The sequence below is a fragment of the Sus scrofa genome, chromosome 14 (genome assembly GCF_054392235.1).
Source record: "Sus scrofa isolate SSC_HxYL_T2T_F1_AM1 chromosome 14, Sscrofa_HxYL_maternal_Yorkshire_Landrace_v2.0, whole genome shotgun sequence".
Taxonomy (NCBI): Eukaryota; Metazoa; Chordata; class Mammalia; order Artiodactyla; family Suidae; genus Sus; species Sus scrofa.
The window spans coordinates 90,671,095-90,693,151 of NC_139396.1; the positions used below are offsets into that span (position 1 = coordinate 90,671,095).

The 22,057-nt window shown below is 36.8% G+C and overlaps 1 protein-coding gene across 3 annotated transcripts in view; it reads right to left on the reverse strand.

Annotated features, from left to right (window-relative positions):
- LOC146396850 (uncharacterized) overlaps window positions 1-22,057 on the reverse strand; it is a 241,208-nt gene that overhangs the window by 54,958 nt on the left and 164,193 nt on the right. The window contains exons 7-8 of one of the 3 annotated variants that reach the window (XR_014827992.1): window positions 4,518-4,600; window positions 1,329-3,495 (exon numbers count right to left, since the gene is read on the reverse strand). The exons of the other annotated variants lie outside the window; for them this stretch is intronic. The gene's annotated coding sequence lies outside the window, so the exon portion shown is untranslated. Of the gene's footprint in view, window positions 1-1,328; window positions 3,496-4,517; window positions 4,601-22,057 lie in introns of those variants that run through there. 3 annotated transcript variants of the gene reach the window in all.

The window sequence follows — 22,057 nt, forward strand, 5'->3', positions numbered from 1 at the left end:
TGAAATCATGTGGTTATTTTGCCAATGCTATTTCAGAGGAGTGTGGGGAACAAAATCCTGATTAGAGACAACTAAAGAAAACTGAGAGAAAAATGCAGAAAGCATGTGCAGCAAATTATGTTGAGAAATTTATATGTAAATGGGAGAAAAAAATAGTATGGATTAGGACATAAATGTGGAGTAAAAAGTTTTATTTCCTTCCTGTGTTTCAAAATGATATAATCATGGGCTATCTTTGACAACTTAACTTTAAACAATATATTTCTTTTTTCTCAAGCAAGCCTACACCCAAAGTTATACCCCCAAAATATACATGTTTTATTGATTTGGTCTACATAAGCTAAAATGGATCCCTGGGGATGAGGAAAAGTCCTAAGACTCAGAACTATGTTATATCAGAAGCATCATATTCTTTGTAATCCTTTCAAATTTCCTCCACTTAGCTATTTAAATATCATTAGGGAGACCAAAAAAAATCTGTCACCATCTCTCTATATATATCACTCCAGGGAATATCTTAAAGCAAAAATTCTTGCCACAAAAGTAATATTAAGAGAAAATTTCTATTTCACACATACATCAACTATTAAATCCATGCAGAGGATATAAACACAATCGTGAGCAATCTTTACAAAACTGATTTGCCAGTCATACTATAATAATAGGGTTTACCTTTTCTTGAGCATATAGGCAGTTTCTGTAAGAATTTGCAGATGTTGAGTCTCAGAAGCACTCATAATTTCTGTTTTCTCAAGACTATACTTAAACAGAATAAGGGAAAAAAATATATTTGCCCTTTAACATTTCTGGCTACCCCTCCCTGACTGTAGGGAGATTTGCTCTCCAAATATCCTGCCCTACAGTAGGCATATGGAGGAAGTGTGTAAATTGACTTTAGAAGATTGTGGAAGATCTAAGGGCTCCCCAGAAAGGTGAGATAGAGTGAGAGTTATAATGTCAGGAAGCAATGGTAGAGCCTTCACCCAAACCATTGAAATCATCTAAGCTTGAAAGTTACAGATATCCTTCCTGGAGAGATAACTTATCTATTGTGCTTAAACTTGCTGGATTTTTTTCTCTTTTGCCATTCAGAAAGGGAGTTATCCCATCTTCTCAGAGATTCATATATGGTAGATATTCAAATGGGAAAAATATTAGCTATACCGCCTGTCTCTCAATGTCATTCGGAGGGTTAGATAATTTTAAAGTGGATAGTAGGCCAGGTTCCCCTTCAAGGTTTGCATGTATTTTTTTTTCAATTATATTCTCATCGATGATACAATTGAAGTTTACAGATATGTCCTTATCCTAGGAGATAATGACACTCATACATTTGACAAATATTTATTGAGAAGCTTGGTGAACTAGATAACATAATATTTGTATTCACTGAACTAACATTTTAGTGGTAGACAAAACATACACAAGGGAACAAATAAAATAATGACACATAGTGGTAAAAGGTAAGAAAATTAAACAGTGATAGAACTCAGTGAGTGACTAGAGGAAATTGCTATTTTGAGTAATCAGATAAAAACCTTTTCCGTAGCCATAACAATTAGAGCTGAGACCTGGCTTATGAGAAGGTGCCAGTTAGTCAAAATCTATAAGAAAAACATTCAGAACAAAAGGAACAGCAAATGGAAATGCCCCATAAAAAAATAACCTTAGCATGTTTAGGTAAATTCAACACTGCTAGAATTTAATGAAAATAGAGAATATAAGATCCAAAAAAATGGATAGGGAATAGATTCTGTATGGGGTTTATCTTCCTTTGAAAAACATGTATTATCTCCTTTGGGAATGTTGATTATGTTTGAAATAACAAATTGACCCACTGGTAATGATTTGTAAGAAGATAGATTAGGGGAGTAAATCACATTGTTATGTCACTGTGAACATAAACGTCTTGCCTCTATATGATAAAAACTGAATTTGTGAGAATTAACATATGTCTTTTCTATCAAAGGAAGCCTTGTTCACTCCATTTTGTTCCTGCTCTGTCTGAGAAACCCACCTCTATCCTACCCTTTTCCCCTCTTCTCCCAGTAACAATTTGTTTCAAATTAGCCAGCCAAGAAGAATGTGTACCCTAACTTGACCAATGTGAAGGAGACAGATGGGGGGTGGTCTTCCTTCTTACACACACTTTTTGAGCACTTGTGCCATTCTGCAGAAGTAAAGAGCCTTGTTGAGATCTCCCTGTGTTCATGTGTCTTACTTTCCAAAACTGACAATCCAAGCCAGAGTCACTTTTTCCCAACAAAGTCAATAGCTGGGATGAAAATAAAGAACTTGGGAAACCTTATGTTAGTTGTTTGGCTTGTATTTATTGCAAATGTTTGCATTTTAGGCATTAAACCTATGTTCCATTTAATTTTTTTCAATAAACTTTTTATCTTGTAACATTTTTAGCTTGACTGAAAAATTAAGAAAATAGAACAGAAAGTTCCCATAAATCCTATACTATATTTCTCCTACCATTAATATCTTATATTGGTATCGTATATATGTCACAATTAATGGACCGATGGTATACTATTATTATTATTATTAATAACTAAATCTATACTCTACTCAGATCTCTTTAGTTTCCCTCTAAAGTTCTTTTTCTGTTCCAGCACCTAGCCAGGTTACCACATTACATTTATTTGGCATGTGGAATTTTGACCATGATAATTATTTTCGACTTTCCTTGATTTTGATGACCTTGAGAGTTTGGAGGAGTACTGGTGAGCTATTTTGTAAAATGTATCAATGAGTATTTTTCTGATGTTTTTATCATGGCTAGACTAGAAGTATACAGTTTTGAGAGGAAGACCATAAAGGCGAAGTGCTGTTTTAATTACTTCGTACCAATATGAACATCACTGTTGATGCTGATTTTGATAACTTGGCTGTGATAGTGTTTTTTCAGGTTTCTGTGTAGTAATACTAGTTCCCTTCCTGCTTTGCATTAAGTACTCCTTGGTAGAAAGTCACTGTGCACAGCTTGCACCTAGAGAGTGCGGAGTTATATTATATCTCATTGAGGGAGAAGCGTCTACATAAATTATTTGTAAATTATTAGGAGGCATTCTATAGGGGAGATCTGTCTTTTCTACCCAATTATTTATTCATTCACATATTTATGGTAATATGGATTATGACATTTATTTTATACTTTGGGTTATAAACCAATACTACTTAATTTTGTTGCTGAAATTTTTCTCTTTGGCCACTAGGCACTCTCTCTGTATGTTCTTGGTTCCATTGATAAACCCATCATTATGAGGGTTTGTTTATTTGCTTTGGGGGTTTCTTGAGAATTTTCTCATTTTCAGGTACCACAAGATCCTTCATACTCATTTTGGATATTTCCTTCTTCAGTCCTAGAATCAGACATTTATACAAGAACCTCTGGATCCTTTCATTTCTGAATTGTAGAAACCAAGAGCTAACATTTGGTGGGACCTTTTTACTAGGGTGTTCTTGATTTTAGGTCTTCTCAGCAGACTAAGCAAGGAAATATATGTGCATATATTAATATTACATATATTATATGCATATTTATAAATATTCATATATGTAACCATCTCCATCAATTTATAATTAAATACAATTTCATACTGATGTCTCTAACTTCTAACCCATTACTAGATGAACAATTCTGCCCCCCCTCCTTCCTTATCTAACCTCCTACACTAACAGTGAAAAATCTGGCTTCTACAACTTGCCATCCATTTACTTAATTGTTCAGTTTCCATAAATATACATAATGGTATCAGAATTATTATCCTATACTCCTGTGGGAAATCACAACATCAATGAGAGTACATTACTGAATACACTGTCTCTGGTCTTTTAGTCTTAGAAACTGCTCATTTCTAGAGTTACTTAGTCTATATCCACCCCCCCACCACCACCAACTCTCCTTGGGTGAGATTATTTTGTACATTTGTAGTACAATTACATTCTCTTTTTACATTCTACATTCCATCCTGGGACTCTCTGACTTCCTAAATAACTTACTTTAATTTGTATACTCTGAGATTGACTCTTAGGGCTACAATGCTCTATGGGTTTTGACAAATGCATTGGGTCATGAATCCACAATTACAATATCATACAGAATGGTTTCACCACCCTAGAAATTCCCCTATACCTCATTTATTCAACTCTTCTGTTATCCTTAAAAATACGGCAACCACTAATCTTATTATCATTGCTATAGCATTATCCTTCCAGAATGTTCCTATAACTGGAATCATACAGTATATACTCTGGTAATATTTTGCCTTGAGGAGTAGGCCCTTGTTATGGAGAACTCTGTGGGCATATTTCACAAGGATTACTCTTCTCCCCTGCTAGAGCCATGAGGGATCTTTCTTGAATTTTCATTGAGAGAATTTGGCATGGGTCCTGTAGGTAAAACCCAAGAAAGTTTGACCCTTCTGCCTCCTCAAGACTGTTTCTCCCATGAGTTTCTCACTCTCATGCTAGTGTGCACACTGCTTTTAGGAATTGGTCAAATTTACCATTTAAGTATTCCAACCAGATTATGGCTCCTGTGGTTTCTTCTCCATAGAATGGCAGTTTGCCCTGCAACATCAATTATCTGCTGAGTACAAGAAGAGCTATTGATTTTCAGTTTGTTTAGATTTTTCATATTTTCGAAACAAGTATGGCAACTTTAACTTATTTCCATAAAGATAATAGAGGTCCTCTATTTGTTTTTTCATTAAATAAATTAATATCTTAATTCTTTTCTCTTCCTCTACTTTTCTGGTACTGAGATACTTCTATTGAATTTTTCACTACTGTGAGTTTTTTAAAAATATGATTAGCATAGCACATACATTCTCAAGAAACCTAAACAGATTCCTCTATGTCTGTGTTCTGCACTTTCTTTTTGACTTTTTTTTTTTTTTTGCTCACACTAGAATTTTGATTAAGAGGCGAATCAAGATGGCAGAGGAGTAAGACATCTCATCACCTTCTCCTACAAACGCATCAAAAAAATACATCTACATGTAAAATGACTCACACAGAACATCTACTGAATGCTGGCAGAAGAACTTAAATATCCAAAAAGGGTAAGAAACTCTTAACGTAACTGGGTAGAACAAAAGAAAAAGAGATAGAGAAGGAATCAGACAGGATTAGCATTCCTGAGAGGGAGCTGTGAAAGAAAAAGGAACCCACATCCTGGGTAGCCACCTAACTGACCAGGAGATCAGCCAAGATGGAGGGACCTCAAAGTTGCCGAGAAAGATGCAGCAGCTGGTCTGAGGAGGGCAAAGCAGAGTGAGAACTACACAGATTATCTGCACTGCTGCCCTGGACACACCACAACCTAAGAGGCTTTGGCAGGAGCTGGGTGCTGAGACTTAGGCTCCATAGGTCAGTCCCAGGGAGAGGACTTGGGTTGGTGGTGTGGGGACAGCCTGAGGGGCTAAGGAGCAGTGTACCATGGGGGAGGGAGTGGTGTGCTATGGGCTGGGGAGTGGAGCACAAGAGCAGAGGGAACCTGGGAGAAGGTCTGAGCCTGCAGGAGAAGCAAGCCACCATTGTTGGGGAGGGTGAGGGAAGAGGGGCAGACCACCATAGGAATCTCCCCATGCACGCACGCACACACTTTCAGAGAGTGGGGTGACTCTGGCACAGGCTACAGGTGGCAAGAAGCCACTTGCTTGCACTACAGGAGACAGGGCACTTCTTCTCCAGGCTGTGGGTGGCCAGGCACCTCTTGTGTGGGCTGGGGGCAGTGCAGGGCTAAGTGCAACATGGTGCCTCTTGTGTGATCTGTAGGTGACATGGGCAGACAGACTGCAGCATGGCCTGCCACCACTGGTGGCCTGTGAGTGGACTCTGCCTGTAGCCCCAGTCACCTCAGAAGTTGGAAAAAAGAAAAAGAGGGCATTATAACCAAGCACCACACATTGTTGCTCTTACACCCCTGAGAACACACCTGCCCTGCAGCTTCTACAGCCAAATGCTCTGGGTGACATGCAGATGCTTGATCACTGTCCCTTCCCAAGACACGACAACTAGGAACAGTTGGTGCAGCACCTCCTGTGTGGGTTAAGTGGGACAGGGTACTTCATGCATGGGGGGAAAACCACTGCAGTTATCACTTCAGAGGTGGGCCATAGCCCACTGCCACTGGAAATCTCTGAACAAGAACCACTTACGGTCCCAAACACCTCAGAGGGTACCATAGAGGAGGACATTGTGATGAAACACTACCTGTTGTTGCCCTTGCTCCCCTGGGAGCACACCCGCCCAGCTACTGCCACTGCCAAACACTCTGGACAGTCCAGATGCTTGATTACTGTCCCTTCCCAGGAACCTACAACTAGGAGAATCTGGTGCAGCATCTCCTGTGGGGACTAAGTGGGATAAGGCACTTCTTGCATGGTCTACAGATGGCAGGGGCAAATCACCACAGTTATTACTGACTCCAGAGGTGGGTGTGGCCTGCCACCACTAGGGGTCTGTGAACAGGTACCACCTCTGGCCCCCATTACCTCAAGGGCACCACAGAGGTAACACTTGATGTTGCTCTCAAACCCCTAGAAGCAGACAAGCCCAGTTGCTGCTGGTGCTGAATGCTGCAGGCAGTGCCCACAGGCTTGGTCTCTGTCATTTCCCAGAATCCTGCAATTAGGAGCAGCCTGTGTAGGACCTCCTGTATGGGCTAAGAGAGACAGGGTGCTTATTGTGTGGTCTGCAAGTGGTGGGGGCAAACCACCACAGTTATCACTGACTGCAGAGGTGGGCATGGCCCACTACCACTAGGGGTCCCTGAAGAGGCACCATTTGCAGCTCCAGTCACCTCAGAGGAAGGCACTGCAATCGAACACTACCTGTTGTTGCTCTCACTCCCCTGGGAACTCACACACCCTGCTGCTGTCACTGCCAAATCCTCTGGGCACCCTGTCAATCTACAAAAGGCCCATTACCACTTCCCAGGCCCTGCAACTAGGAGTGGCCAGTGGAACCTTCCTGCAAGTCCTCAGTGCTGTTAAAAGCCTGGCAACAAGGCACTGACTACTGGCCCTATCCATTGCCTCCTTCTGCCCAGAAACATACTCAGCACCCTGGGGATAACAGCATGCTCACACCAAAGAAAGAGACAACAAATATACAAATTCCCATGCCAAAAATAAATAGTAACCCCCCCCCCCAAATGGATTGCTCTTGCATGAAGAAGCCCTGCAAGACTACAGTTTGTCTTCCCTAAACTCACAGAAAAAAAAACATAAGCAAGATGAAGAAGGTCAGAAACCATTCCCAGTTAAAGGAACAGGAGAATTCACCTGAAGCAGCAAAAAATGAAACAGACCTCTACAGTCTGATAGACACTGAGTTCAAAAGGAGATAGTGAAACTACTGAAGGAATTCAGGCTGAATATGAACAAATTAAGAGTGGAGATAAAAAGTAATGCAGATTCCTTTAGAAAGGAGTGAGAAAATATGAGGAATACAGAAAAACTAGAAAATTCATTTTCAGAGATGCTCTCTGAACCAAATGAACTCACGAGCAGAAAGAATAATGTAGAGGAATGAATTGGTGACTTGGAAGATAGAATAATGGAAATCATCCAATCAAGACAACAGACAGAAAACCAAATGAAAAAACATGACAGCAATATAAACGATCTATGGGATAACGTAAAGTGGGCCCAATTTATGCATAATAGGAATTCCAGAAGGAGAAGAAAAAGAAAAGGGAATTGAAAATATATTTGAAGAAATTATGTCTGAAAACTTTCCAAATATACACAGGAATCACAGAGGGCCCCAAACAAGTTGAATCCATATAGGCCCACACCAAGACATACTATAATAAAAATGGAAAAAGTTAAAAACAAAGAGAGGATTCTAAAGACAGCAAGAGGAAAAATAAGCATTAATTATAAGAGGACCCCCTTAAGGCTATCAGCTGATTTCTCTACAGAGACACTACAGGCCAGATGGGAGTGGCAAGATGTATTTAAAATGCTGAAAGGAAAAAATTTACAGCCTAGAATACCCTATCCAGCAAGGATATCATTTAAAATAGAAGGGGAAAATAAATAATTTCTCCAACAAACAAAAGCTAAGAGTACAGCAATACCAAACTCATTCTAAAAGAAATACTGCTGAAAGAGTTTCTCTAAATAAAAAAAGAAGTAAGAATAAATAAGATGAAGGAAACCACAATTGGAAAGCAATCACCTAAATAAGCAAGCACATAGATCTAAAAGACTGAAAAAAAAAAAAAAACTGTGAAAGCAATGATAAACACAAGGAACAGCAAAAGGATACACATGAAAATAATAAAAAAGGACTACAAAATCATGAAATGTGCGGAAGGAAAGTAAGAAAATATAGATTCATTATTTCTTTTTCTTTTCAAATTTATAACTTATTTTATTTTTTTAATTTTTTCACTTTTTTAAATTTTATTTTACTTATTTTTTCTGCTATAAAGCATGTGAACCAAGTTACACTTACATGTATACATTTTTTTCCCTCCCTTTGTTCTGTTGTGATATAAGTATCTAGACATAGTTCTCAAGGCTACACAATAGGATCTCATTGTAAATCCATTCTAAGAGCAATAGATTGCATCTGATAACCCCACACTCCCGATCCCTCCTACTCCCTCCCTCTCCCCCCAGGCAGCCACAAGTCTATTCTCCAAGTCCATGATTTTCTTTTCTGAGGAGATGTTCATTTGTGCTGGATATTAGATTCCATTTATAAGTGATATCATATGGTGTTTGTCTTTGTCTTCTGGCTCATTTCACTCAGTATGAGATTCTCTAGTTCCATCCATGTTGCTGCAAATGGCATTATGTCATTCTTCTTTATGGCTGAGTAGTATTCCATTGTGTATATATACCATATCTTCCTAATCCAATCATTTGTCGATAGACATTTGGGTTGTTTCCATGTCTTGGCTATTGTGAATAGTGCTGCAATGAACATGCAGGTTCATGTGTGTTTTTTAAGGAAACTTTTGTTCAGATATATGGATACAAACTAAGCTAAGGGCAGTGAAAACCAGAATGAATGATGCAGAAGCATGAATTAGTGAAGTGGAGGATAGAATAATGGAAATCACCCAAACAGGACAGCAGACAGAAAACCAAATGAAAAAAACATAAAAGCAATATAAGAGACCTATGGATAATATAAAGTGGGCCAATCTACGCATAATAGGAATTCCAGAAGGAGTAGAAAAACATAAGGGGATGGAAAATATATTTGACGAAATTATCGCTGAAAACTTCCCAAATCTAAAGGATACTGAGTTCAAGATACAGGAAACACAGAGGGCCCCAAACTAGTTGAACCCAAATAGACCCACACCAATACACACTGTAATAAAAATGGCAAAAGTTAATGATAAAGAGAGGATCCTAAAGGCAGCAAGAGAAAAGCAAAATGTTACCATAAGGGAATCCCCATAAGGTTATCAGCTGATTTCTCTACAAAAACTCAACTGGCCAGGAGAGAATGGCAAGAGATATTTAAAGTGCTGAAAGGAAAAAATATGCAACCTAGAATACTCTATCCAGCAAGAATATCATTTAAAACAGAAGAGGAAATAAAAATTTTTTCCAACAAACAAAAGCTAAAAGAATACAGCAATACAAAACCCAGGCTAAAAGAAATACTGACAGGGCTTCTCTAAACCAAAAAGAAAGGAAAGAAAGAAAAGGGAAGAAAAAAAAAAAAGAGGAAGAACTAGGATTGAGGAAACCACAATCGAAAGCAATCACTCAAATAAGCCAGCACACAGATTTAATCATGAACATGTTTAAAACAAAATAAAATTAAAAAGAAAAAAGTGTCACCAAAATCATAAACCATGGGCAAGGGAGGTAAGGAAATAAATAGACTCTTTTCTAATTTTTTTTTTAGTTTTTTATCTCTTTTTTTTTCTTCTTAATTTTAGTACAGTAATGAAGTGTTTGAACCTACAGGACTATCAGGCTAGAACACACAATTATAGGAAGGGGTTAACATACTTAAAAAATAGGGAAACCACAAATCAAAACCAAACATTGTATTCGTGAAAAAATGAAAAGAAAAACACTCAAGCCAAAAATAATTGGAGACGATCCAACCAAAAAAAGAGAGGAAGAATGGAGAATCATAGAATCAACTGGAAAATGAGGTTTAAAATGGCAATAAATAAGCATCTATCATTTATCACCTTAAATGTCAATGGACTGAATGCTCCAATCAAAGGACACAGAGTGGCTGAATGGATTAAAAAAAGCAAAAACCTTCAATCTGCTGCTTACAAGAAACTCACCTTAGGGCAAAGGACACATATAGTTTGAAAGTGAGGGAGTGGGAAAAAATAGTTCATGCCAATAGACATGACAGGAAAGCAGGAGTTGCAATACTCACATCAGACAAAATAGACTTTAAAACAAAATACATAAAGAAAGACAAAGACGGACACTATTTAATGATTAAGGGATCCATTCAAGAAGAGGATATTACTATCATCAACATTATTTCTTAATAATGTGTTTGAGCCTACATGACTATCAGATTAAAGCAAACAGATACAGGAAGGGGTTAACATACTTAAAAAACACAGCAACCACAAATCAAAACCAAACATTACATTCACAAAAAAATGAAAAGCAAAACATTCAAGCATCAAAAAGAAGGAAATCATCCAACCAAAAACAGAAAGGAAGAAGGGCGAAACATACAATCAACTGGAAAATAAGGTTTAAAATGGCAATAAATACATATCAATAATTACCTTAAATGTCAATGGACTGAATGCTCCAATCCAAAGACATTGAGTAGCAGAGTGGATAAAAAAGCAAAATCCTACAATTTGCTGTCTACAAGAGACTCACCTTAGGGCAAAGGACACATATAGATTGAAAGTGAGAGAATGGGAAAAGACATCTCATGCCAATAGATAAGACAAGAAAACAGGAGTTGCAATACTCATATCAGACAAAATAGCCTTTAAAATGAAGGCCATAAAGAAAGACAAAGAACACTATTTAATGTAAAAGGATCCATTCAAGAAGAAGAGGATATTACAATCGTCAATATATATGCCCCTAATATAGGAGCAGGCAGATACCTATGACAAATACTAACAGACATAAAAGGAGAAATTGATGGGAATACAATCATAATAGGAGACTAACATCCTACTCACATCAATGGATAGATCTTCTAGACAGAAAATAAGTAAGTCAACAGAGATTCTAAATGGTACAATAGAAAAATTAGAATTAATTGACATTTTCAGGACATTACATCAAAAAAATAAGAATATGTATTCTTCTCAAGTGTACATGAAACATTCTTAAGGATTGATCACATTCTGGGGCACAAAGCTAACCTCAACAAATTTAAGAGTATAGAAATTATTTTAAGTCTCTTCTCTGACAGCAATGGCATGAAAGCAGAAATCAGCCACAGGAAAAGAAATGAGAAAAAGCTAATTACGTGGAGACTAAACAACATAGTACTAAAAAACCAATGGGTCAATGAGGAAATCAAGAAGGAAATTTAAAAATACCTCGAGACAAATGATAATGAAGTCACAACCACTCAAAATCTATGGGATGCTGAAAAGGGAGTGCTCAGAGGGAAGTTCATAGCAATATAGGCCGTCCTCAAAAAAGAAGAAAAATCTCAAATTGGCAACTTAACCCATCACCTAGAAGAAGAACAAATGAAAGCTAAAGTCAGCAGAAGGAAGGAAATCATAAAGATCAGAGAGGAAATCAGTAAAATAGAGATTAAAAAACAATAGGAAAAAATCAATAAAACCAAAAGCTGGATTTTTGAAAAGGTAAACAAAATTGACAAACTTCTGGCTAGATTCACCAAGAAAAGGAGAGAAAAAACCCAAATAAACAAAATAAGAAATGAAAACAGAGAAATCACAACAGATACTGTAGAAATACAAAAAACCATAAGAGAATACAATGGACAATTACATGCCAACAAATTTGACAATCTAGAAGAAATGGACAAATTTTTGAAAATGTACAGGCTGCCAAAACTGAATCAAGGAGAAACAGACCAACTGACAGACCAATCACTAGAAATGAAATTGAATGTCATAACAACACTCCTTACAAATAAAATCTCAGGACCAGATGGCTTCACAGGTGAATTCTACCAAGCATACAAAGAGAAAATAATACAAATCCTCCTTAAACTTTTCCAAAAGGTTGAAGAAGAAGGAACACTTCCAAAGACATTCTATGATGCCACCATCACCCTAATACCAAAACCAAAGATACCATGAAAAAAGAAAACTATAGGCCAATATCTGTGGTGAACAATGGAGGCAAAAGTTCTCAACAAAACTTTAGCCAACCGAATACAACAACATATCAAAAATATCATACACCACGACCAAGCAAGATTCATCCCAGGTTTACAAGGATGGAACAACGTACACAAATCAATCAATGTCATACACCACACTAACAAAAGAAAAGTCAAAAACCACATGATCATCTCAATAGATGCAGAAAAAGCATTTGACAAAGTCCAATATCAATTCATGATCAATACTCTTACCAAAGTGGGTCTAGAGGGAACATACCTTAACATAATCAAAGCCATTTATGACAAACCCACAGCAAATATAATACTCAGTGGAGAAAAGCTGAAAGCCTTCCCACTAAACTCTGGAACAAGACAAGGATGCCCACTCTCATCACTGTTATTCAACATAGTTTGGAAATCCTAGCCACAGCAGTCAGACAAACAAAAGAAATAAAGTTTATCAAAATTGAAAGAGAAGAGGTAAAATTGTCACTGTATGCAGATGACATGATACTATATATAGAAAACCCTAAGGACTCAACCCAAAAACTACTTGAACTTGTCAATAAATTCAGCAAAGAAGCAAGATATAAGATTAACATTCAGAAATCAGCCGCATTTCTATATACTAACAATGAAATATTAGAAAAAGAATACAAAAATACACTACCTTTTAAAATCGCACACCAGAAAATCAAATACCTGGGAATAAACCTGACAAAGGAGGTGAAAGACTTATATGCTGAGACTACAAAGCAGTAATAAAGGAAATTGAAGAGGATGCAAAGAAATGGAAAGATATTCCATGCTTCTGAGATTGAAAAAAATAAAATTATAAAAATGGCCATACTGCCCAAAGCAACCTACAGATTCCATGCAATCTCTAAAAATTACCCATGACACTTTTAACACAAGTAGAACAAAATATCCAAAAACTTATATGGAACCACAAAAGACCCAGAATTGCCAAAGCAATCCTGAGAAACAAAAACCAAGCAGGCAGCATAAGTCTCCCTGACTTCAGGCAATATTACAAAGCCATAGTCATCAAGACAGTGTGGTACTGGTATCAAAACAGACAGACAGACCAATGGAACAGCATAGAGAATCCAGAAATAAACTCAGACGCCTACAGTCAATTAATCTTTGACAAAGTATTCAAGAATATAAAACTTGAAAAAGTAAGGCTTTTCAGAAAGGGGTTCTGGGAAACCTGGACAGCCGCATGCAAATCAGTGAAACCGGAAAACACCCTCTTACCATGCACCAAAATAAACTCAAAATGGGTGAAAGACTGAATATAAGACAAGACACCATGAAACTCCTGGAAGAGAACATAGGTAAAACATTCTCTGACATCAACCTCATGAATGTTTTCTCAGGTCAGTCTTCCAAAGTAATAGAAATAAAAGCAAAAATAAACCATTAGGACCTAATGAAACTGACAAGCGTTTGTGCAGCAAAGAAAACCAAAAAAAAAAAAAAAAAAAAAAAAAAAAAGACAACTTGCAGAATGGGAGAAAATAGTCTCAAATCATGCAACTGACAAGAGCTTAATCTCTAAAATATACAAACAACTTATACAACTCAACAGCAAAAAAGCCAACAACCCAATGGAAAAATGGGCAAAAGTCCTGAATAGACATTTCTCCAAAGAAGATATACAGATGGCCAACAAGCACATTAAAAAATGCTCAACATCCTTGATTTTTAGAGAAATGCACATCAAAACTACCATGAGATACCACCTCACACCAGACAGATTGGCCATCATTAATAAGTCCACAAATAACAAATGTTGGAGAGGGTGTTGAGCAAAGGGAACCCTCCTGCATTGTTGGTGGTAATGTAAATTGTACGATCACTATGGAAAACAGTATGGAGGTACCTTGGAAAACTATATAGAACTACCATATGACCCAGCAATCCCACTCTTGGGCATATATCCAAACAAACCTTTCCTTGAAAAAGACACATGCACTCGTATGTTCACTGCAGCATTATTCACAATAGCCAAGACATGGAAACAACTTAAATGTCTACCAACAGATGATTGGATCAAGAAGATGTGGTATATATACATGATGGAATACTACTCAGCTATAAAAATGAACAAAATAATGCCATTTGCAGAAACATGGATGAAATTAGAGATTCTCATACTGAGTGAAGTAAGTCAGAAAGAGAAAGACAAGCACCATATGATTTCACTTATATCTCGAATGTAATATATGGCACAAATGAACCTTTCCATAGAAAAGAAAATCATGGTCTTGGAGAATAGACTTGTGGTTGCCAAGAGGAGGGGGAGGGAGTAGGAGGGACAGGAAATTTGGGGTTAATAGATGCAAACTTTAGCCTTTGGAATGGATAAGCAATGGGATCCTGCTGTATAGCCCTGGGAACTATATCTAGCCATGTGATAGAACATGATAATGTGAGAAAAAAGAATGTGTACATGTATGTGTGACTGGGTCACCTCGCTGTGCAGCAGAAAATTGACAAAAAATAAAAATCATTATAAAAAAAGTTTGGATTAAATTGTTACCTGAGTAATTAATTCATTAATAAATAATAAATGTATATGAGAATTAGGAATTCAGTCTTTAGCTAACCAACAAAGAAACGCCATGGTAATTTATGTTTTAAAAATCAGTTCTATACTTGTGTTCTTTGTGACATAAAGCAATGAAAATAATAAAATGGTTTTAATCGTGCCTTATGCTATAGACTAAAACAACCCACTGGAAATTATATGGTTGCCAAGATGACATTTTTCACACCAAAACCAGTTGTCATCACCAACATAAATTTTATGAAGGCCAATCTGGGAACTAAATGAGTGATATAAACAGTAGTTTTTGTTCATCTGTTAAGCAGAGACCTTTACCATTTATCGTTATTTTTGTGAAAGTTTTAATAAACTTAATGATCGGGCTTGAATTAAAATTTTGGTAAAAATATAAAAACATAATTCATTTCTAAATGTTGATAAATAAAGATCTCCTGAAGAATTAAACATTAAAAGTTACACAACATATTTAATTCACTTTAATTTTTTCTTCCAATATAAGCAGTTATTTTTTTTTTCCCAGAAGTGTGGCAAAAGCTGAATAAATAATTTTAAAACATAACACTGTTACCCAGATCCCACATTCACATTCTGTTGTTAGAGGTTATATGTTATGACAAAGCATATGAGGTAAAAGTACATATTTTAACATTTGAATCCCTCAGTTTTACTTCAGTCTTCACTGAACTTCTAATTAAATCAGGCTTCTCCAAAAATACTCACGTTGTCTTCAAATAAATTGGTGACAGAAAGGCTCAAGATCTTTGCACATCTCTAACAAGAAACAAATTTCCTAAGTAAGGAAACTATTTATGAGGATCCAGTTTTTCATATTATCTAGGCAATTTGAAGGAGACAACTTTGGAAGAGGCATTAACTCTTTCAGACTGTCTAAGCTCTGAATGCACTGAAGTGATAAAACGATTTTGATTAGGAACAGAATGTGATAAAATGGGGTATATTGAAAGGAACTCTGGGTGCTGGATCATTGGGTTGCAATCTTTTTCTGACAGTAATTTATTTATACAGACTCTGGGTCTTAGTTTATGCACACGTAACAAGACACAGGGGCAGGTGAACACACATTTGACTCATATGAATGTTAGAACTGTGTTGTTTGTTGCATAGATTTATTGGGTTTTCAGCTTATAGTAATTAGGTTCATTTGATAACACATTTTCATTAAAATGTAGTATTATTTTAGTAAATCCTTTAATGATATTTGGGTCATCCACTGATAATCATAATTATACTACAAAATCCATAGTTTAATTAATAACAACTCTATCTAGCACATTACTGTTTAGCATGGTTTTTCCTTGAGTTTAAATAAGCCATTTTTTTTTTTTTTGTCTTTTTGATATTTCTTGGGCCGCTCCCACGGCATATGGAGGTTCCCAGGCTAGGGATGATCTAATCGGAGCGGTAGCCACCGGCCTACGCCAGAGCCACAGTAACGCGGGATCCGAGCGGTGTCTGCAACCTACACCACAGCTCACGGCAACGCCGGATCGTTAACCCACTGAGCAAGGGCAGGGACCAAACCCTCAACCTCATGGTTCCTAGTCGGATTCGTTAACCACTGCGCCACGACGGGAACTCCTAAATAAGCCATTATTAAAAGGAAATAGTTTTGATTTTTGTTTGAGGACTCCTTCTGCAACTGTCTCTTTTTCCCATAATACTTCTTACATGAGAACTGCATTTAATCCTTCTTTTCATTCCTTTCACACTTTCCCAAATGTATAAGTTAATTAATTGGTGGAATAGTAATAATCTAAAATGTATTGTTTGGTGCTCTCTTATTTAATAAAGTATTACAGTATTAATATTATTCTCAGGTGCTCTGTTTCTTTTTTCTTTTTGACATGCTTTAACATGCCCACCTCCAAGAAATAAGAACCTCTGGACCAAACTGAGGATCTGCCTTTTTTTTTTTTTTTTTTTTTTTTCCTTTTAAGGCAGCACCTGTGGCCTATGGAAATTCCCAAAGTAGGAGTCAAGTCAGAGCTGCAGTTGCCAGCCTACACTACTGCCACAGTGACCTACTTTGCAATTTGTGGCAACGCTGGATCCCTAACCCACTAAGGGAGGCCAGAGACCGAACTTACATCCTCATGGAAATATTGGGTCCTTAACCCACTCCAATGGTAACTCCAGGATCTGCCTTCTTACAAACACACCTATAAAATCAGTCCCATTTTTCCTTTTTATGTTTGTTCTAACATGAGAGAGGCAGTATGTCTCACTGAATGAAATTAGGTAAGTGCGGTATGCACTACAAATACTACTTCTCTCATGGGCAGATCCTGAGCACTAGATTCGAGTGAGTACATACAGCAGCATGGAAAGACTGCTTCTACCTGTGATTCTAAGTCAGATTCTCCAGTTCAGATTTACCACACTCAAACAGATGAAGGTTTTGATTTTCAATATGACTCCCATATCTGATGTTTTCTTTTAAAACCTCAACATGAAAAAAGTAAATATGGTAAATATGGAAGTATATGTTTCCCTTCTAAATTACTTGAATGAGAGTTCATTGAAAAAAATTTGCAAAAATTGTGATGCAATGGGACTGGAGGCATCTTGGGAGCCATTGGGACACAGGTTCAATCCCCATGTCCCAGCACAGTGGGTTAGGGATCTGGCTGCCACAACTGCAGCTTAGGTTGCTACTTTGGCTCTGATCTCATCCCTGGTCCAGGAGCTCCATATGCCACAGGATAGCCAAAAATGTCCGAAAAACAAATATAAAAACAAAAACACCTAATTATATAAATAAATATATTTTAGTATGACTAAGACAAACATTACATTTTTATAAAGCAAGTTGATCTAAATTACTTATCTGGTTCCATACACTATTTTGTGATGTAAAAGCACATATATCTGTATACATGCACTATAGAAAATGACAAATAGCTCAAGTAAAAACTCTTTGATAAAAATAAATGTCTTCAATAATCCTGTACCAAATCATTATTTCTTCTATAGACATCACGATCCAAATAAAAGAGCTTATTATTTTTGCATTTGTGCTTAAACAAAGGCACTTATTTTTACAGCCTACACATTTTACAATGTGATTCAATATAAAAATGTTGATCAAATTTATCCTTTATAAAAAAAGGCTCCTTTAACCCTGATGGGAAATTTAGTGAAAGTAGATAATTTGAGATAGATATATTACTATAACAAATTCTTCTCTAGGGAGAATTACCAAGACTAATTATAGAATCATTACTTTGTACAGGTGAATTGTTATACTGTAGAAATGGTGCATGGTCATATAGCTGTTGTTACCAAACTCCAGACTACTGCTAAACACTAAGGCCAACTATGAAGACTGATTAACATGAGCTCCAAGGGCACACCTGATTTTATCTAAACCCACTTTTTGGTGGCTACACAGACCTTACACCTCATTGACTCCATCTTTCTCCCTTGGTAGTTTCTGTATCTCTTTCACCTCTGCCTTATCATCCTTTATAAACTCATTTTCTTCGTGTTCTTATGCACATAATAAAGTTTCAACTTTCAATGCTGAGCACTAGCTTTTAACTATTGAGAGACGAGTAGGCTTGTCACAGCTTGATTTAGGTGTTCACTTTGGTCTCGTTGTGGGGTAGGAGCAGGGTGGAAGGAAGGTGGGGAGAAGGTGAATCTCAAGTAGTTAAAATAATATAAAAGTTGCCATTGTATTGGCAGAATGTCTGGAAATCCCTACACCAAAATGCTAATGATAGAAAGTAGGATTTAGTTTAAAAATACATTCTTTAGTTGCATTTTGTAGTGTTTTTTATTATGATCATGTTGTGTCTGTTTTTAACCTTTTATAATTAAAGAATAGTGAAATTAAATTGAACAAACTATCAATTTTATCAAGTTGGCTAGAGTTTTTTAAATAATAAAAGAGAAATTTAATCTTAAGAGAAATGTGCATGCATATATGGTGCCAAAGCTACTTTATATAGTTATAATTTACTTTCACTGGCATTTTGGCAATATGCATCTGAGTCTCTAATGCAGTGCATTATCTTTAAATAATTTTCCCTGGAGGCAAATTAAGACTGTGTACACTAATACAGAAAAAAGGTACATATCATATCACTATGTATTATAACAAGGAATTGGGAGAATATGCTTCATAAAAATTTTTTAAATAATTCTGTTTGAGCTGTATAATGTATTCTATGCAATCATTTTAAAATGATGTTAAGGATAACACTTCATTCAGTACATGAAAAATTATTCTATATTGAGTTTTAGGTTAATGCAGAGTTTAGGAAATATTTCAGGATGCATTTACCACAATCTTTTTGTAACAGGTTCAACATTTACACAGCCAAATTATTGTGTTCTATATGACAAACTGCATTTTCCTGGCCAGTCTTGCAAGGAGTTTTTCATCATTTCAAAGAACAGACTTTTGAGGATTCTCTAGGTATAGTATCATGTCATCTGCAAATAGGGATGGTTTTACTTCTTCCTTTCCAATTTGGATTCCTTTGATTTCTTTCACTTCTCTGATGGCCGTGGCTAGGACTTCCAAAACTAAGTTGAAGAGTAATGGCAAGAGCAGACATCCTTGTCTTGTTCCTGATCTCAGTGGGGATTCCTTCAGCTTTTCACCACTGAGAATGATGTTCGCTGTGGGTTTGTCATATATGGCCTTTATTATGTTGAGGTAGGTTCCCGCTATGCCCACTTTCTGAAGGGTTGTTATCAGAAATGGGTGTTGGATTTTGTCAAAGGCTTTTCCTGCGTCTACTGAGAGGATCATATGGTTTTTATTCTTCAGTTTGTTAATGTGGTGTATCTCACTGATGGATTTGTGGATATTGAAGACCCCTTGCATCCCTGGGATAAATCCCACTTGATCATGATGTACAATCCTTTTAATGTATTGTTCGATGTGGTTTGCTAGAATTTTGTTGAGGATTTTTGCTTCGATGTTCGTCAGTGAAATTGGCCTGTGGCTTTCTTTTTTTTGTGGTATCTTTGTCTGGTTTTGGTATCGGGGTGATGGTGGCCTCCTAGAATGAGTTTGGGAATATCCCTTCCTCTGCAATTTTTTTGAAATAGTTTCAGAAGGAGAGGTGTTAACTCTTCCCTAAATGTTTGATGGAATTTGCCTGTGAGGCCATCGGGTCCTGGACTTTTGTTTGCTGGAAGTTTTGTAATCACAGTTTCAATTTCAGTTCATGTGAAGGGTCCATTCATCTTTTCTATTTCATCTTGGTTTAGTCTTGGAAGATTGTACTTTTCTAAGAATTTGTCCATTTCTTCCAGGTTTTCCGTTTTATTGGCATATAGTTGCATATGGTAGTATTATATGATCCTTTGTATTTCTGTGATGATGTCCTTTGTTACTTCTCCTTTTTCATTTCTAATTTTATTCATTTGAGACCTCTCTCTCTTTTTTTGTGATAAGTCTGGCTAAGGGTTTATCGATTTTATTGATCTGCTCAAAGAACCAGCTTTTCGTTTCATTGATCTTTTCTATGGTTTTCTTGGTTTCTAGTTCATTGATTCCTGCTCTGATCTTTATGATTTCTTTCCTTCTACTAACTTTAGGGCTTGCCTGTTCTTCTCTCTTGAGCTGCTTCAGATGTAAAGTTAGCTTGTTTATTTGAGCTTATCCTTGTTTCCTGAGGTGGGCTTGTATGGCTATAACCTTTCCTCTTAGAATGGCTTTTGCTGCATCCCATAGGTTGTGGAGTGTCGTGTGTTTGTTGTCATTTGCTTCTAGTATTTTTTAATCTCCTCTTTGATTTCTTCCATGATTCCGTGGTTGTTTAGTAGCATGTTGTTGAGTCTCCACGTGTTTGTGTTTTTTGCAGATTTTTTCCTTGCTGAGTTCCAGTCGTATAGCGTTGTGGTCGGAAAAGATGCTTGATATGATTTCACTTTTCTTAAAGTTACGGAGGTTGGATTTGTAGCCCAGGATGTGATCAATCCTAGAGAATGTTCCATGTGCACATGAGAAGAATGTGTATTCCTTTGCTTTTGAATGGAATGTCCTATAAATATCTATTCAGTCCATCTGGTTTAATGCATCATTCAGGGCCTGTGTTTCCTTATTGATATTCTGTCTGGTTGATCTGTCCATTGCTGTAAGTGGGGTGTTAAAGTCCCCCACTATGATTGAGTTATTGTTGATTTGCCCTTTTAAGGTTGTTGGCAGTTGCCTTATGTATTGTGGTGAACCTGTGTTGGGTGCATAGATACTTAAAACTGTTATATCTTCTTCTTGGATTGATCGTTTGACCATTATGGAATGGCCTTCGTTGTCCCTTAAAATATTCTTCATTTTAAAGTCGATTTTGTCTGGTATGAGTATTGCTCCTCCAGTTTTCTTTCGATCCCCATTTGCATGAAATATTTTCTTCCATCCTCTCACTTGCAATTTTTATGTGTCCTTGGAAGTGAAGTGGGTCTCCTGCAAACAGCCTATATATAGGTCTTGTTTTTTTTATGCACTCAGACAGTCTATGTTTTTTGGTTGGTGCATTTAGCCCATCACCAGAAAACTGTTAGACCTCATCCACGAATTTTGCAAAGTTGCAGGATACAAAATCAATACACAGAAATCAATGGCATTTCTATACACTAACACTGAAAGAGCAGAAGGAGAAATTAGGGATGCAATCCCGTTTACCATCACATCCAAAAGAATGAAATACCTAGGAGTAAACCTACCTAAAGAGACAAAAGACCTGAACTCTGAAAACTAGAAGATGCTGATGAAGGAAATCAAAGATGACACAAATAGATGGAAAGTCATATCATGCTCATGGATTGGAAGAGTTAATATCATCAAAATGACGATACTACCCAAGGCAATCTACAGATTCAGTGCAATCCCTATCAAATTACCAAGGACATTTTTCACTGAACTCAAACAAAATAGTTTAAAGTTTCTTTGGAAGTACAAAAGACCCAGAATAGCCAAAGACATCCTGAAAAAGAAAAATGGAGCTGGAGGAATCAGGCTCCCAGACTTCAGACTATACTACAAAGCAGCAATCATCAACACCATATGGTACTGGCACAAAGACAGAAATACAGACCAGTGCAACAGGCTAGAAAGCCCAGAATTCAACCCATGCCCCCACATCCAACTAATCTATGACAAAGGAGGCAAGAACATACAATGGAGAAAGGACGGCTTGTTCA